The sequence below is a fragment of the Desmodus rotundus genome, chromosome 5 (genome assembly GCF_022682495.2).
Source record: "Desmodus rotundus isolate HL8 chromosome 5, HLdesRot8A.1, whole genome shotgun sequence".
Classification (NCBI taxonomy): domain Eukaryota; kingdom Metazoa; phylum Chordata; class Mammalia; order Chiroptera; family Phyllostomidae; genus Desmodus; species Desmodus rotundus.
Window position 1 is genome coordinate 125,039,108 of NC_071391.1, and position 19,644 is coordinate 125,058,751.

The window sequence follows — 19,644 nt, forward strand, 5'->3', positions numbered from 1 at the left end:
AGTATCCGTAGAAGCCTTAGTGTTGGGACTTGAGAATGTTCTGTAGGATGAATAGAAGTCAGCTGTTGAAGGGACTGGGAACATTAGTGGAGCAAGAGGAAGAACAAAGTGCTGGGGGACTTGGAAACCAGGAAGGAGCCTGGCTTGGGGCCAGCTCGCATCTTTCTAATGATTGCCTCCAAGTTTAGGAACACGTCCTAGCATTCCTCATCCCTTCCTGACCCCCGAGAACTGCCTCCATCCTTGACTCATCGCCTTTCCAAGTACGTGTGTGTAGCAGCACAGTCTTTGGTCTGTTCCCACCTGTATGTTCCCAAAGCTGTGAGGGGCTCCTTATTATCTCTTGCACTGACATTAGGGATAGGAGGGGCCCTGGAGGCCACATCCTCAGCAGAGTTGAGAATCTGAGGATTACCTATACAACCAAAGACCTGAAGATACAGAGCACAGGAAATCATTTTAATAAAACAAAATCTTTGTTTTCCCTTCATAATCCCTTAGGGCATATCAATAGTATAGAAAATATTTGGCCTTTTTAACAGAGAAACAACCAAACTCTAATTTTGTATCAGCTTACTTTTGATATTTAAATTCACTTAATTAAATTCATTTTAATTTTATTTAGCTTGACCAAAATTTCTGACCAAAACTGATAAAATTTCTTTTCTCAAAATTCCTTTTTTAAAAACTTTACAATTTCCCTTTGCCCCTTTTAGTTTGTCTCTTCTTACTCATTCAGAAATAACCAACCTATTTTAGGACAAAACACTTTCTTTTAATCCCTCAAATGTGTTTCTGTTGTTTCCCTTGTTATTTCCTAGTCTCGACTACATATATTCATTAACAGATCCAAATTTATCATATAGTTTATCTATAATAAGAAACCAAAAATAGGTAAACTTGGGCTTATTTAGCAATTAACAGGTCAGTATTTTATCTTATTTGGAAATGATATGGATAGTCAATGACAATCCATTATTTAGTTCAGCTACAAAAAGTTTAGATTTCAAGTTACCAGAAGATTTCAGGAAACTATTTTTGTACACATAAAATATACTTATTGCTAAAGAGTTCACCTAAGGGAATACTTTTCATCCTACTTTATTTGGTTTATTAGCTTAACAATTATGGTTAGATTGCTTATGAAAATTTTATACTGAAATGCTTTTAGCTGATAAATTGTGCGACAGAGATAATATGAACTTATTTGACTAAAAAATCCAGGTAGAACCAAAGTATTATGCTAATACTGATGACTCTAAAAACATGTCTATTTAACCAAACCAAACTCAAACGAGCTTTACTATCAAATATTTTCCAGGATCACCTGATTCTGAAAAGCATTTGGGTTGGTGTCTATTATATTTTTGAGAATTTTTATATGAGCACTTAATTCCTTTAAGCCAATGAAACAGACCTTTTTACAAACCAGCTGTGGTAACACCCTTCAGAGATAGACATACACACACATATATAGACAGATGCAACCAGAGACCCAATAGTTTTGTTTTAAACTTTCTGACCTGAGGAGTTCTGGTCAAGATGGCAGAATAGGTAAAACTGCTTGCCTCCGCCAATGATTACATCAAAATCACAACTAAATTGTAGAACAACCACCCTTGAGAACTGCTTGAAGAAATGGCTCAACAGAACTCCTGTAACTAGGGATTCTTGAGAGTGATAAGTGGGACAGAGATGGGAAATGGACTGGTGCCATACCCACACGTGGTGGGTTAAGAATCAAGAGGGATATCTCAGCTATGCAGGTCCCCCTTGAGGAGTGGTCTCAGACCCACAGTGGACTCCCAAGCCTAGACCGCCAATGCAGGGAAGAGAAAACCTCACAACAGCTGGCTGTGAAATCTGTGGGGATTCCATCCAGATGAGACACAGGGCTACTGGGGCCTAGGTGTACTCTTAAAGGGTCCAGGCACAGACTTACACATTGATGGGCTTATTCACTCTGAACGTCAATGCTAGCCAGCAGATCGAAAAATGCCAGGGATGCATGGGGAGAAATTGAACTGTCTGGCTTCAGAGTGGGGGGCCAGAGAGCAGCTCTCTCCACCATTTTGTTCCTTTGTTGAGCCCTCCCCCACAGAGATGGCAGGTAGGCACCATTCTTCCTTTGCTGAGCACCTCCCCAACCCAGCCTACAGGCACAGGCAATCACCAAATCTGAGTCTCTATCAAACTTACCCACCCTATGATTCCCTGAGAACCCAGCCCACCAACTAGCAGACAGGTTGGAACATTTTTCAGCGACTGATACTCTCAATGGCTGCCCTCCATGCTGTGGACTTCCTTAAACTCTCTGAAAGGGTCCACAAATGCCAAACAAGCAGTAGCTGGCCTCCGCATCCTCTGTACCTCTTGCTAAGCGGACCCCAGCCTGGCACTACTGGCAGTTGGCTTTGGTTTGTACCAATGCCTCTCCTTGGTGCCTCCAAGCCCAGCACAAGCAGTTACCAACAGCAGATCACTTTGTAGCTCCTACCAGGTGGCCCTGGGCCAGGCACAGGCAGTGGCTGACATAGGCCTACAACAGACCTCCTTCCAAAGGGCCCCAGAACTAACATACCTGGTAACAGACTTCAGGTCACTCCAAAGCACCAACCAATTATCTCCACAAATGACACACCGGAAGGTGGATTCAGCAGCACCAGAGCCCTGATGGAGTGAATCTCACTCTGTGGGGTCAGTGTCCACACCACAGCTCATCCACTATAGTCACAGCCAGTCCCCATAGCCAGTCAGCCTAAAGTTCAGTTCCACCCATTAACATGGCAACAACAATCAAGGTTCAGCTACAACAGGAGGGTACCCACAACTCCCACAAGGGACGCCCCAGAGCACCCGGCTCAGGTGGTGAGGAAGACCATGCCACTGGGCCTCACAGGACACCTGCTGCATAAGGCCCCCTGCCAAGACTGGGAGACAATGGAAATCTGCCTAATCTGTAGAAACAAACAAAGGGAGGCAATCAAAATGAGGAGATAAAGAAACATGTCCCAAATTAAAGAAATGACAAAACTCTAGAAAAAGAACTGAACAAAATGGAGGCAAGCAATCTACCAGATTCAGGGTTCGAAGCACTGGTTTTGGTTTTTTGGTTTTTTCGTTGTTGTTTTTTTTAAGCACTGATTTTAAGGATGCTCAGAGAACTTAGTGGTAACTTCAAGAAAGACATAATAAGCATAAAAAAGGACATAGAAACCATACAAAAGAACCATTCTGAAATAAAGAATATAATAATTGAAACGAAGAGCGCACTAGAAGGCAGTCATGTACTTAGCAGACTAGATGAAGCAGAGGACCAAATCAGTGATTTGGAAGACAAGGTGGCAGAAAACACCCAATCCAAACAGCAAAAAGAAAAAAAATAATTTTTTAATGAGGATAGTTTAAGGGGCTTCTGTGACAATATCAAGCAAAACATCATTTGCATCATTTGGGTACCAGAAGGAGAAGAGAAAGAGCAAGGAATTGAAAACCTATTTGAAGAAATTATGACTGAAAACTTCCTTATTCTGGCAAAGGAAATAAGCATGCAAGCCCAGGAAGCACAGAGTCCCAAACAAGATGAACTCAAAGAGGCCCACACCAAGACACATCATAATTAAAATACCTAAGGTTAAAGACAAAGAGAGAATCTTAAAAGCAGCAAGAGAAAGACAATTACCTACAAAGGAGCTACCATAAGACTGTCAGCTGATTTCTCAACAGAAACTTTGCAAGCCAGATGGGATTGGCATGAAATATTGAAAGTGATGAGAAACCAGGACCCACCACCAAAATTACTCTGTCCAACAAAGCTATCATTTATCATTGAAAGAGAGATAAAGAGCTACCCAGGGCAAGCTAAATCTAAAGGAGTTTATCACCACCAAACCAATATAGCAAGAAATGTTGCAGGGACTTCTTTAAGAAGAAGAGTTTTTTAAAAGGTCAAAGCTATGAAAAAGAAAATGGCAATAACTGCATACCTGTCAATAATTACTTTAAAAGTAAATGGATTAAATGCTCCAACCAAAGACATAGGCTGGCTAAGTGGATAAGAAAACAAGACCCATACATATGCTGCCTACAAGAGACATACCTCAGATCAAAAGACATACATGTATTGAAAATAAAGAGATGGAAAACCATATTTCATGAAAATTGAAATTTTTAAAGAGCTGAGGTAGTCATACTTACATTAGATAAAATAGACTTTAAAACAAATGCCATTAACAAAAGACAAGGAAGGACCCGGCAACTCCATTCCTGGATATTTATCCAAAGGAACCCAAAACACTAATTCAAAAATACATACGCATCCCAATGTTCATTGCAGCATTATTTACAATAGCCAAGATATGAAAGCAGCCCAAGTGTCCATCGATAAGTGAATGGATAAAGAAGAGATGGTGCATATATACAATGGACTGTTACTCGACATAAGGAAGAATAAAATCTCACCATCTCCAACAGCATGGGCGGACCTAGAGGCAATTGTGCTGAGTGAAATAAGTCAGACAGACAAATACAAATACCATATGACTTCAGTTACATGTAGAATCTAAAAACAAAAAATAAATGAACAAAAATAGAAACAAACACATAGTTACAGAGAACAAATTGATGGTTGCCAGGTGGGAGGGAGTTTGGGGGTCTGGGTGAAAAAGATGAAGAGATTAAGAAGTACACATTGGCAGTCACAAAATAGTTATGGGGATGTAAAGTATAGCATAGGGAATATAGTCACTAATATAATAATTGTGTATGGTGCCAGGTGGGTACTAGACTAATCAGGGGGATCGCTCGTAAATTACATAAATGTCCAACCACTATGCTATATACCTGAAACTAGTACTGAATACCAACTGTAACTGAAACATAAAAAGTTAAAAACATAAAAACATAAAAGTTTAGCCATGAGACAGGTGTAATAAGGCACAAAACCCCACTAATTCATAGCAGTTGGAATACGTTAAGTTTATTTGTTCAAATGGCTAAGGCCTTTTCTTATTAATATTTGTGGAGAAGACAATTAAGATTTGTTTTGTTGGGGGGGTTTGTTTTCGGTTTTTTTCAACCTTCATTTTAAGTTTTTAATATATTTTAATTTGATAGAAAATATAAAGTTATCTTTAAACAACTTCAATATTTCTTTGTACTAGAACAATGTAACAATAGCCAGAGGGGAGTGGGGAGGGGATAGTGGGGAGAGGGGTCTACAGGAGCTACTATTAAGATTTGGTTTTGTCTTTGGTAAGGAGCCTTGGAGCCAAAGCAACAGTGTGTGTTTAAAAAAAAAAAAAAAAAAAAGCCCTCATTTTCTTTTCTTTTTTTTTCCCCCTTCAGTGCTAAGAACAGGGTGATAAAGACAGGGGTCTGTTGAACTGCTTCTAGATTTTCCTTTCTGGGTTCACCAAGATTGTAAGGTAAGGACGGTTACTCTCAGTTCTCCAAAGAATTGGGTTTTAAGTGACATCACCAGTTGTCACTTAACTATTTCCAACTATATCATTCCTCATTTGGGGTACATAGTTTTATTTTAACTCAGGGGAGGAGGTTTTATTCTTTTAAAAAATTCTGCTGGGCTTTGAATCTTTAACTTTCAATTTTGCCAAGTTTCTGATAAAAAAAAAAAAGTTTAAATCCTCTCAAATATCTTGTCAGGTTTCAAGTAGGAGAAACAGGAAAAACATTTAAAGTGCCTGTTCAGCTGGACCCTCTGAGAGGCGATTTTGTTTGAAGTCCTTTTGTCTGGTAGAGGTTCTGCATATTAATCAGATAATGCATTCCATTGTCCCCTAGTGGTTGGTATTCTGTTTGAGGGACAGCCCTTGAGGTGGGCTTATAACGAAGATTTTCCTGACCATTAGAGTTGTAAATTATTTGGCTAAGCTGATTCATTTTATTAAAAAGGCACAAGAGGAGAAACCAAAATGTTCTGTATATATAACTAGAGTTCCTAAGGAAGAACCCTCGGGGGAACTTTTATTAGAAGGTGAAGGATCTACGTTAAAGACAAATTCCCCCAAAAGCTAGCACGACTGGACAAAAAGACAAGTCGTGTTAAGACTATCTTTGAATCATTTAACTTCGTAAAGGCCTCTAAAAAGTCATTGAAAATGCTTCCCATTCTCTTTGTTTGACATTTCTAAGATTCTCTAATTGAGGACGTAAATATTCTACTCATGGAATCTTGAAATATCCCTGAAGTGGCCATTGTAATTCCAAATTGTTCTTTGTATCAGAAATGCACCAAGACGAATCTTTCGCAGAGGGTGGAGTGTAAACCCAGCAGGCGTTCTGGGATGGGGCAGGCTCTCCCAGGCAGTTAGCTGATGCCCCATTACAAAAACCAGTATCAGAGGACCCAAGAATAAAAGATCTGAACCTCAGCCAAAGGATGGAGGTTCAGAATGGAGAGAACTCACCACTGTAATCCCAGACCAAAAAGGGCTCAAGCCGTTACCTTATTCTATGGAGGAACCAGAAGCGAAGCAGAGTGTTCTGACTCTATGACCCTGATGCCTTACATGTCAACCGAGTACTGAAGAGTCGGGACGCTTTGGCTAGAAATACATGGCAAGGATTTATTCAGGGGTCTTAAGATTTGCTAACAGGAAATACAACTAGGCAATGACCAGAGTGTTTCAAAGAAGAAAGAAAAGCTACAGTTCTAATAGTAATATTCTGGAGAGTCCTGCATTCTTAGCCTCTGGATTGTTCCAAGATGGTCATTCTCCAGAGGTCCAGCGGTCTGGATAATGAATGTTAGGCAATGTGGACATGTGGGCATTCTTTCCTAAACTCTTCTTTCTTTTCTAAGACCTTCAGAGGCTTATCTATAGGAATTTATATGTCCCCAGGCATGATACACAACCAAAAATTTCAAAAGTTTAAGTTCCCAGGAAAATTAAAGCAAGAGTAGAATTTCTTGGTCATATCTTAGACTATTTGATTTTAGTAATCTAGCAGCTTGACTATAGTGACTCCATTTTACTTCTTCACTTTTTTCAAGCATGAACAAGACAAAGTCCCTGACCCTACCAAGCTGATGTTCTGATGGTAAGAGACAAGAAACAAATGTGGTTCCAGAGAGCAAAAATTCCAGTAGTTCAGAGAGGCCCAGCAGTCTGGGAAGACCCTGGGACTGATGAGAAGGAGGCAGGCTACGAGGACCCAGTTGGGGAGAAGTGGAAGCATGAGGCATACCTGGAGCTGGGCAGAATGCAGGCAGCACAGCATGAGAGGTGGGCAGAAGAGGAGCTCAGAGGAAGACAAGCAGCTGCACCAGGTAAGGCACCAGGAACGTATTCTGCCTCTAATGGGAAGCCGTTGGATGGTATAAACAAGGGAGTGACAAGATCTCATTTAAGATGTAAAAGATGACTCTGGCTGCTGGGTAAAGAATAGTTTGTAGCAGTGATGAGAGAAAAACCAAACAACACCAAACAATGGACTGAGAGATAGGAGCCCTGGATTCCTCAATATGCCGTGTGTGATCTTAGATATGTCCCTTAGTTTCCTGTGTTATCAGTCCCTAAAATGCCAATGCTAATGTCTATGCTGTTTATGTCATAGAGACGGGGTGGCAATCAGTGCTAGACCATTTTAAATTTACTTTTAAAGAACAAAGGGCTATACAAAAGCAAAGGCAATGGTATCTTCTTGTCCCTTTGGTATATTAAACACTCCCTAAATGCAATTGATTAAGTGAGGTCTGTATACTAATCACTTGAGCTAATTTCCTACATGAACAGGGCCGCTTCTGAGACCTCGCTCACTCATAGCTGGTTAGTTATTTTGGTTCATGAGACCAAACTCAACCGAGGAACCCCAGTGCCAGCCAGTTCCTTTTCCTCCTGATCCCAAGCTCATCAGACAGCTTTCAGTCGGATGTCACTGATCACTACCAGACCCACAGAGAGAGGGGCCTTCCCCCGCTCAGGGGCAGCCCCCTGTGTATGGGAACGAGAGCAACATCTCAGAGTGAAAACCAGCTCCAAGCCCACTGAGTTGCTCCACTTCCCTTCCACGGTGATTTCCCTCTAAGGCTAACAGGGACGAGAACTTTGTTCTGCTTTCCTCACAGGGAGATGTGGAATCCACAGAAACCCTTGGGGACACACACTGGCCTTGGCGTGCCAGTTGTGTGGCCGCCGCTGCGGAGAGAACTGTGCCTGTTGTCAGTGGGTTGGGAAAGAACACCTTGGCACGTCACCCTGCACCCGGCCCCAGCCCTGCAGGCTGAATTCCAACAGAAGAGAATTTTTTTGAATACACATGTACGCAAAGCAAAAAAACAAAACAAGCAAACAAAAAAACGTAAAAGACCAGACTCCACTCACATGTACACTTTGGATGGTATTTGGGTGATTTTTAGCCTAAGCACTGCATATGTGTTAAAGCTCACTTAATCCTCATATAATCCCTCCAAGTAGGTGTCATCAACTGATATTCACAGAAAGTAATTGATTTGTCTAAGGACATCAGATGAGTTTCACAGCTGGGAGTTGGCCAAGGTCAGCCTAATTTCAAGGCCTTGTGCGCCTCAGTCCTCAGGCTTAGAGTCTAAAGCATTCAAGATTCTTCTCCTTTCCTTGAAGGCCAGCACACAGACATCCTGGGAACCCCTCAGGCTAGAGATGATGGAGGACAAGCTCAGACCTCAGGGTTGGTTTGTCACTCAGTCCTTCAAAAGACAAATAACCAGTCACCCAGCAAATAGTATTTGAGGGCCTGGGCAAGAGGTCTGGAAGGGGAGGCAGGAAGTATACAAACTTGAGAATAATTCAAGAACAAGGCACAGCCACATCTATGCCCAGTGGGGGGGCAAGGCCAGCCCCTAAGGCAGGAGCTAACCAGGACTTAGGGTGAGGCAGGATCTATGGATACAGAAAGGTGGCAGAAGGTGACGGCATGGGCTCAGCTGCCACCGTAGGAAAGCCAGAGGGCCTGCCTGCTTCCCTTCCTGGGCCCTGGGACTCAGGGCCCTGGATCCCTCTGGAGCATGGAAGAAGCCAGGACAGGGCCATTGGGAGTGCCAAGTACAGCCTGTACCCACGTCTCAGGATGGCCCGGGTGACCCTGGGCCCACCATCCATTTTCCCTACAGAGCCACCCTCTCAGCACTGCCAGCTCCTAGCTGCCCAGGCTGCCCAGGGCCTGGGTGCAGGGACTGTGTTAGGAGAAGGGATTTCTTTCCATGTGGGGTAGGCCCCTGGGGAAAAGGGAAAATCGGTGGAAAGGACAGATTCTTGTGGAACGACTGTGTGGGGCCAGTGTACTGCCCTCTAAAGTGAGTGTCTCTGAGGTGACAAGGTGACAGGGTGTGGGGCTCAGCTGCTGGGCTTGCCTTGAGACCGCAGGCCCAGGGAGGGAGGCAGAAGAACCTGCCCTTCCTGTCAGGCGGGCCTCCCTCCCTCTCTCTCTCTCAACACTATTTTAAAAATGTAACCAGAGGCTCACCTTGTCTCCACCCATCTGTTCAGGGAGAAGGGGAGGAAGTTTACCTAACAGCCCTACCCTGGTGGGTGGGGAGGGGAGAAGTGGACCCTGCCTCCAGCAGGTTAATTTAGCAATAGCAGAGAGGGGTGAAGGGGGGTCCTTCCCAACTCTTAAAAAATGTCTTTTAATTTTCATAGAAAGTGATCTCAAATAAAAACTCAGCTTTGAAATACACAGAACTGACATTATCTTAGTGTGCAAGTTTAGTTTTTTAGTCCATTGCTGAGACTATTCTATCTTGCTAATGCTGTCCCTCTGGAGATCCATAATGGTATAAGAAACCATGCTATCAATGGGATATTAATATCCACACTTGTATTATAGTGTACGAGGTGTTTCTGGGCACCGTATTGCATCTGATCCTGTCCCTAAGTCTGTGAAGTAGGAGTTTTAGGATTCGCTTCTTGCAGATGAGGAAGGTGTTGACTCAGAGATGTAGGTGGGTCCATGGTCACCTAAGAAGTAGAGATCTCAGCCTGGGCTTTGACTGAGGCTTCAGACTCCAAGCCCGGCCCAGCGGGCTCCACAGCACCCTCCTCTACAGAAACTTCTGGGCCCCAAGGAGAAGAGGGAACGCTTTAAACCAGCTGTCCCCAACCTTTTTGGCACCAGAGGCCAGTTTTGCTCACAGCAACAGGAGGCAGATGAAAGCTCCGCAGGCTCCCGCACTGCTCACCTCCTGCTGTGCGGTCCGATTCCAAGCAGGCCACAGGCCAGTACCAGTCCGCAGCCCCGCGGCGGTTCGGAGCCCCTGTTTAAACCACCTCCTTCAGCTTCACTGCAGTGTGGAGCCCCTTAACTCACACGGACCCGGCTCCGTCGGATCAAGCCCTTAACATGGTATGGGGCTTTTAGACTTTTCCCATCCCGTGTCTCACTTAATTTTTCACCTTGTAAGAAAGATAGGTTTCCTTTAACTTGGAAGAAAAATAAATGTAGGAAGAAATGTGGGAACTGGGATCTGTTTGTTCCTAACACCATCTCTCCAATTCTCCCCGCCACTGCTCCCCAGCATCTGCTGTTCCCACACCCTCCCCAGTGCCGCCCAGCAAGGGCCTGGGTTCTTGGCCACAGCCTGAGTGATTTCCAGCCATAGAAGCTGGAGGAACCATGACCTTCCACATGCACTTCTCCTCCCTACAGTTCTAACCGGACCAGTGGACAGGAGTCTGGTCAGTTCTGTTCTCTTTTATGCAGAGACTAATGGAAATGATCTTCTTATCCCTGTGATCACCATGGCTGGGAAAAGTCTGCTCATCGAAAACCTCAAAGTCAGAAGAAACCTCTGGAGAAAAAGGATACGTTCACTGGGGAAGAGGAATGGGCAACGAGGAAAGAAGAAATGGAGAGCAGAACAGGAGTAGGCACAGAGAGCAGGTGGGGGGGGGGGGCGGGGATTGCCCAGGGCAAGAACTGCGTGGAGACGTGCAGGTCTGGGGACTTCCTCTGGGTCCTCTCTTCCCCGCTGCAGGGATTCCCTCATTCCTGTGTGTGAATAACTCCTGAGTGGGACTGGGGTGGCGGAGGTGGGGAAAGTTTGCTGTGCCTTTCACCCTATTGCACATCCGCACATCCCCAAGATGTGATGGCCTCCCCACGTCTATATTTCCAGGGCCACATAAAGAGACCCGTGTCCCCTCCAATGTCAGGGCTGTAACAATTGGCTCCTTGCTTAGAGGAGGCCTATTCAGGAGATTCTAGAATCCACAGAAATTATTCTCTGCTGCAAATGGTTATTGTGCAAATTTTCAGTATAAAGAAATCACGATATTATAAAAATTGGGCTGACCAAGAACAATAAACTGTTCTGGTGAAAGACTGGGAAAAGGTACCTGGTGACCCAGCCCAAGCCGCCCAGGTCAAGGTCATCTACGTTCTGCTCCACAGATGCTCCGACAGCTTGCAGAGAAACACTCGCCAGTGCGCTTTGCTGGCATCACTGCCTTGATGGCCACCTAGTTACTGGGAACAAGCCCATGGTGGGAAAGCGGGAGCGTCAAGGGTAAAAACTGAGGGTCACATCCCGCTCCTTGTCAGCACAGGTGTCACTGCCATCCTCAAAATGCCCCAGCAGGCGTTCTAAGTGCTGTGCAAAGCTGGCAATAGTGATCTTCTCAGATGGACAATAATAACTAAACTTCCTCGGAGGAGCTCTTGCGTTGCTTCTGTACCCCTGCCCTTTGTTCTGAGAGTTCAGAGAGAGGACTTCATCGCTATCTTCAGCCCAGAATGCTCTTCTGCTCCTTCTCTGACCAGCAAGCTCCTGGTCACCCTTCAAGATCCAGCCCAAAAGTCGCCTTTTCTGGACATTCTCCCTAATATTCCTTACCCCTAACCAAGCAGACAGCATCATTCTCTATTCTGACGCCCCTCCCACCCAAACTGGGTTTTAACTTCTTAGGTGTGGTACTTTATCTTTTTACAAGTTTGCCTCCAACAGTAAACTGTGAGGTTTCGAAGCTAGAGCTGTCTCTTATTTATCTGTCTAACCTGAGTTTCAGCCACATTGATGGTGTGGACACTCAACGAATACTGAAGAATGAAAGAATGAGTGAACGAAAGTAATTAGACAAAGATTAGAATACGCTCAATCAAAGGGAATGGTGCCTCAAGTACAATGGAATTTGGAAAGTTGCATTCTATAAACTCTATCATCTTATTATTTCAAAAATGCACTTTCTATTCCTAACAGGAAAAGTTCGCTTGGACTTGTCTATGAGTCTCCCCAGTACTCTTCTGATTATGGCCTTCATTATTAAACCGTGGGCATATTTCATTCTGTAATGCTCTTACGCACAATGAACTCTGCTTGCTCTGCCTTGGAGTCTCCTGCTTAGAGCTTCACCGCTGGCGTGTTTTTAGGTCAGAAGGCATCTCTCCACCATAAATTACTGTCTGATTAGGATCCACTTTAATTTATCCCAAGGTAGAATAATTAGGAAGGCTAATGTGCTATGATATAAAATTAACCACCTAAGGCAGGGCACGCCAAGACCCATTGTCTAAAGGCTTTGGAGTGTCTGTGCCTCCTCTTTCTCCCACGGGGGTAGATCACTGAGCACGTCGAGCACAGCTAGTCCAGCACTTACACACCAGAGACTACGACCCTCTGAGGGAGAACAAAGTTTAAAATCTTAAGTATGTACAGGTACATTCTCAGCATTGTATTGGTTTTCTTCAAAGGGGAAAGACAGAGGTATGCACTCTACATAAATGAAAAGTTTAAAATGAGATTTGTGTGGGAAGTTATTTCTTGGCTTGGCACCTGGGTAGGCACAGGTGCATACATATGTGTGAGTGTGCAAGCGTATTGGGGGTTTGTTAATGTGTGCTTAGAAGTTGCCCCTGGAGCTCTCCCCTCTAACGCCAACACTACAGAAGGACCCAACTTCCGGCCCCAGATTGACGCATGGCTTTACACGGCCATGGAAAGCGGAAAGAGGCAAACATTGTCCTCATTCTTGGTACATTGAAACATTTCAAAATCAAACTCCTGCAGTACCCAGATCCCCCAAATGCCATGTAACCATCCTCTTCCATTAACTTAGGTCCAAAGCCTTAGTTGTCTTGCCATCTTGGACTACTTCTTGAATGTGAAGGGGGTTTGCTCGGGAGGCATGATGATGACTTGGGGGGGATCATTTCTGAGTCTGTGAGACCCTTCCTTCCCATTTTCTGTTTCACTTCTATTAGTTTAAATCTGAGGTTTTAAATCTGGCCTGCAAAGCAGACCAGATATGACTATGACCTTCTGTCAGTACCTAAGCTCCCTTGAGGTCATGGCTGGGTGCTCTGTCTTCTGCAACGGGAGTGGTCTGAAGTTGGCAGAACTGTTCTAAATGAGACAATCAAGAGAAGCCAAGGCAAGAAGATGTTGGAGACTAAGTCCTGCCAAGTCAAACTTCAGCAGAACCTCTGCATAGACAAGATGCCCAGAGTAGTTGGTTTCCCACGTAGGAAATGGAAGCCCTGATGGCCCAGTTTATGGCCCAACCCTAAGCAGTCCACAGATGGCCTTACTTCTCTATCAGCATAGGCCACTGGGGCAGAAACCACCCCCAAACTCAATGAAGCAGAGTATCCAAAATGCCAGAGCTTAAAGGAACTCTGAAAATCCAGCCCTCTCCCTTTACAGGAAAGGACACTGAGGCCCAGAGATAGAAACTCATTCCAGACTGCCAGTTCCTTGATGAATGGATTACATCTCATTGATCTTGGTGTCCCCGACGCCTAGCAGAGTGCCTGGCAAATAGTGAGCATTCAACAGATGCTAACCAAGTCAATACTGTATATAAATGAATGAGGGAATGAAAGGATGGATGAATGAATGTATCAGACAAGATTCTCAGCTTCAAGTAGCAGAAATGACCTCTAGCTAAGTGAGAAGAAACGACTCATTGGCAAAGGTTCTGGGGATCTCACAAGATCTCTGGGAGGGCTGGCAAGCCAGGTTCAGAGGTTCAGCAACCAGGAAGAAAGCCCCAAACTGGAACCAAGAGAACACCATCGTTGCCTCTGCAAATGGCTATAGTTCACCTGGCCATCTGCAAAGGCCAACTCATGATTCTGGATGCTGGTGCCAGAACTGCTGCCACTGAGATGGCATCCACTTTGCAAGGTGCCTGTTGCCCTCAATCACTGGATTCAAAGTCTGGGCAGATGTATATGATTCAAAGAACCCAGGTCCACGTCCATACCCAGGCTTCCAGGGAGTCTGAGAATATCTGGCGTTTTTGCTTTCTAGAGTGAAAGGAAGGCTTTCCTTCCTAACATGAGTGAGGAACTCCCCAAGCGTAGAAAGATGCTAAGGTCTTCCCGATGCTAAGGAGCTAAGAAGAAAGAAGGAGGCCCACCACCATGAATGAATTAAGAAAACGTGTGGTGCAAGACGTTCGTTAGTACATTGTGCATTTGGCTGACTCTTACAGTCTCCTCATCACTTATTTCTGGGAGTTCCTGAAGCATTTTTCCGTCTGTAGCTGCCATTTGCTTCCCAATCTTGCACAGCACTTCCTGTGATGTCCATAGTCAAGGTCTCCTTCAAATTCGGGTGAGTACCCTTGCCACTGCCTCCTGGGCCCACGTTTCTCATTTTTCTGGGCCATTTCTTGAGTCCCTTTCCATGAGTCACCAGCATTGCTGTGGCTTCTGACATCATCTGCATGCACAGACTTGAAGGGGCCCAAAGACCCCTAAAATAGTTATGTTGAACAAGTAGGGTTTGTACAGTATAATTAGAAAGCAACACTATTATTTTCTCCCATTAAACATTTAAGTAGACTACTTGATGGATTATTGCATTCCCACTTTGTATAAAACCTAATTTGGGTTCCAAGAATTTTCTAATCACTCTTCAATAATAAAAATTGACATTCCTTTGCTCATACTTCATAAAAACCTGAGTCCATTGTAATAATGAAAACTCTAAGCTTCATCCCAAATTAAATCTCTGTCTTCCCCAACTCAGACCTCCCGCAGCCTGTGTGGATAGGAGGAGAGGTGATGTCTGTTACCTGCAACTTTGATCTTGACAGATACATTCATTTGTTCATTTGTTTATACCCTCACACATTCATTTGGTCAGCGTTTACTGAGGGACCATTTCATCTCAGGTGCCCTGCGAGGCACTGAGGACCTTAACATATTTCCTCACCTGGCACCTCCGCTCCTATCCCCCTAATAGCCTACTTTAGGAGTAAGAAAGGTTTGTTGTCTTTATTGTTATTGCTATTGGGTTTCTGTTTGTTTATTTGGGGTTTTTTTGTTTTTCCCTAACATGGGTGTAATTTGTCTTTGGTTTTCCCTGGCCATGGCAGCGGTTATTCTCTTCATTGTTATTCAATATTCTTTGAATGTTTCCTTGTGAGTCCCCTCCAGCAACATCCCTGTGGCTCCAGAAGGACCCCCTTCTGCTGGCCACTTGTGATCCTCCCTCAGCTTCTACCTCCAACAGCACTGCCACCTTCTTCTGCCGAAATCTATTTGATGAAGCTTACATGGACAGGATCCCCTTCCAAATCCTAGATGGGCATTCCTCCTGTGGACACCCCATCTGTTCTGCAGACACCGTGCGCTGCACTAGACCATGTCGTGCCGCCTACATCACCCTTCTGGAATGAAGGGCGTGGTCCCACAAGTGCTGTAGTCAAAGATCTCACCCCTTCCCCAAGGGCAGCCTAACGTCTTGGGACCTCCGTTGAAACTGAGCTGGGAAAAGTCCCATTTTCACACTTGTTATAGGCCAGAGCCCCACTACAGGAGTGGGAAGGGTACCCCTGACCCCCCCACTCTGTGTCATTCTTGTTATCTAGGCTCCAGGCCCAATGTCACCATTTTTAGTGACAGTAGCACCTTCATTTCTGTTGTGCCTTTTTCTCTCTAAGGTGGGGTTGGTATGTCCTGCCTACTGGCCATCCCTCTCACGTGTGAGGTACTCTAACACCTCAGTGATGTCACCTACCCACCTGGCGACGGGCCAGGCTAGGAGAGGCTTCTGTGGGTCCTGGCAGTGCCCATGGCTGGGACTCTCGCTTTTTCTGCTTTTCCATTCACTCACTCCTCCTTTCCACCCACTGCCACCAAATTCTTACAACATCTATTATTCACAGCATATGGTTTTGCTCTCAATTTTTATATTTTTTTAAAAAATTGAGCATATATAAATTGTATATATGAATTTAAAAATAATCTTGGAACCATTACTACATTAAAAATGCTTATTGATTTCAGAAGCCTTAAAAAGTGAGGGTTTATGTCATAATCTTGGAAAAGTAGTGTACACAGCCGGACTGTTTCCTCCTGAAGGGAAGGGGACCACGGGCTCTCTTTTCCAGCAGATGGATGCCTTCTAGCTCCCCTGAAGCAGCACAGCATGGTGGTCAGGGACCGATGACTCCTTCACTATTAGCTGAAGATAGAATAATAAACACACAAGACCTTTCATGGACCCAAATATCATCCCTAGACCTAGAAATGAAAGACATTAGTTTCTATGTTATTGATAATCCAGATTCGAGGGGTGGGAAGAGCTGTGGTTCTTTAAAACTGGACCCTATCAGTAGGGACAGAAGAAAAAAAAACAGCTTGACCCTTTTATCAACAAAAAAATCACGGAACTCTTTTTGAAAGATGACAGATTCTGGATTTCTGACATCAAAAGTCACAGCATTTAACGGTAGACACACTATATGTCTGTGTGAAATATCCCGCAGCTTTGCCCTGAAGCCAAACCCAGGGGGTATGGTTTCCTGTCCTGGAGTTCAGTGACAGGGAGTGTGGGGACAAATTTTGGGAGGTCACAGTTTAAGAGTTGTTGAGAGGGAGTAGCATGCAAGGGGAGGGGTGACTCAGCGAAAGTGTTTCAACTGAGGAGGATTGCCCTTCCCTCCACCTCTGCTCCCTAGCCTGCCTGCTCTCTCCATCCCAAAAGCAACTAAATGGCCAGACCAGGGCCAGGAGGGTAATCCTGGAGATAACACAGGTGGTAGGACCGGGACTAGTACAGGGACTGGCGTGATGCTGAGAGTGACAGCCCTCTCTTTCACCCCAGAAGCCTCTCCTGCTCCAGTGTACTGAAAGTCGTAAAACACTGAAGAAAGAGCCCAGCCTTCCAAGATCTCATCTGCTGTTAGATCTCACCTATTCCAACCTGATTTCCAACCACATCCTGGACACTCGTATTTGTACATTAATGGGATTCCTGGGGCCCTCTTTCTTCCACCTGCCCATTTCATCCCAGGTGCCTGCTCTCTAGCAAGTTTGTAAACTAACTCCTCATCTCTGTCCCATCCTCCTAAGGGTGTGCTCTCTAGGGGAGAGAGGAAGCTAGAGACTCAGTCTTGTCTTTTGTTAAAACAAGTGGGTGTTTCCCTGCGGCCACAGCCTTTGTCGCCCAGCAGTCCCGTCTAGAGTTGGGAGGCAGATGGAGAGATTTGCTAGGAGACAGGCAGTTCATTCCCATTTTAAGCAGCCTGGTAGCTTTGCTTAGCGGTGCCCTCTGCTGCCCTCTGTGGCCAAAACATCAATGTCTCTAGAGACACTCAAGTCCTGGGATTCAGCTCTTCCCACTATCATCTTTTAAAGTGGTTCTCCTTTAGTTCTCTATGGGCTTTAAAAAGTAAAATGGGACACTCTAGCTGCAAGCCTTTGTCTGGTTTATACTCCCAACTCCTTCCTGCAAAGTTTGTTGAACTGAATCCTGGACGAAATCTTAAGAGGTCATTGGGCTCCTCCTCAGCTCTGCTCTAAGCAAGACTAGGTCCAATACTTCTGGGAATTATACAGGCTTTTGGTGACTCTCTAGACACTGCCAAAATCCCGGACTTCAAAGTTATGCAATGGGATTTCCACAAAAATCTGTCCAATTGTTTATATTATCTTGGAGACCTTTCACTTAGAAGACAAAATCCCAATTAGAAAGATGGGCAGGCTGGCCATGGGGAAGAAGCTATTATTGTTGATATGTTCTCCAGTGACCTTTTACCTTTCTTCTTTTTTTTAACATCTAAAAAGCTCATTTCATAAGCTGGAACCCTGCTGAAATGTCTTCTATGGGTTGGAGGTGTTGTTTTGTGACTTGCAAGCACAGTCCAGGACTCAGTGGCGTCTCCTTGCTCTGGCAGTGATTGGCTTTGGGCACCTGGAAGCCATCACAGAGCCCGTTTCTTCCCCCACTACAGTCCCAAGTGAGATGAGTAAGCTTATTGTTGATTACCGGAGAACCAACCGTGTCTTCCCAAGTTGAATTCTTCATTGAGATAAGTATGTGTCCACTAGGATTGGCTGGCAGGAGAAGCCCAGCATGAAACCACTGCATTGCTGAAACCCAGCAGCCACAAGAAGTGGCTCCCTAGAGAAATTTGCAGTTCTTGTTCGAATGCCTTGACTGTTAGGCCTGACATCTGATTTTAAAGTTTGTGTGTACAGTGCTCATTGGCTCTGGGGAAACGAGAAAATGTGCCCAAGTTTCCAATTCTTCACAGGTGTTTTCATCTCTCCCTAATTCCGCTTTCCAGTGCCTTCCAAAGTCTCCTGAAAGATATCCCTGCCCCTCTTACCATATGCAAGGGAAAAATTCATGTTTATTTTGTATTTTGGTGGTGACACAAAACTATACTGCCAAAATTCCGCTGGGGTAAAACTTTTTCGTGATATTTTTGTGTTGTGGTAAAAATGCCTAGCATCAAATTTCCGATCTTAACCAATTTTAACTGTGCAGTTCAATAGTTAAATATACTCACATTGTTGTGCAACAGATCTCTAGAACTTTTTCATCTTGCGAAACTGAAACTCTATACCCGTTGAATACTTATTCCCACCCTTTTCCCTGCTCACCTGTCCCCCCAGCCCCCAGGTCCTGCAACCACCTTCCTACTTTGTTTCTATGAAAGACTACTTTAGATATTTCACACGAGTGGAGTCTTACAGTCTTTGTCCTCTGCTGACTGGCTTATATCACTTAGCATAAAGTCCGGGAGGTTCATCACGCAGATTACTGTAATATAAAATGCGGTGAGGCTAAGTGGGGGAAGGTGCAGAAAAGTCTCAGGCCCCAGGGACGACCAGTTCCCTGGCCCTTCTCTTCCACTCCCACTGGTGAAGCCTGTGGGCCCTGTCAGAGCTTCAAAGATGAAGCACCTCCGGGTCCCTTCCTGGGATATCCCTGCTGGATCATGGTAATCTACTGATTAGTAGGGACTGAGGTGGGATTCTTGGGAGAGTAGCTGAGCACAGGGCAGAGGCGCGGGTGCGGATTGAAGGAAGCATTTAAAGCACAGCTGGAAAAAAAATCCCTGAGCTCTCATCACTTACCCTTAGACTTCTGATCTCCCCACACCTAACATTTGCAGCCTTCACGTTCCTAGGGTTTCAATCGGACCCTGGAGACACTTGAAGCAGGCCTGAGATCTCATGATTGGCCGGCACGGTGTCAACTCTTATCCCAAGATAACACTGGGAAGCCAGGCTCACTTGTCCAATCCTGAACTGGCCAAGTGGCCAAGTGGCCAAGTGTTGGCAGCAGGGTGTGGCAAACCAAACAGTTCAGAGCCCCTACTCTCCCGCACCTCTGTCCAAACCGGTGTACTTTTGAGCTCATCCCCGCAAGCAACCGACTTGCCAGCTGAAGGAAGGAAAGAACAG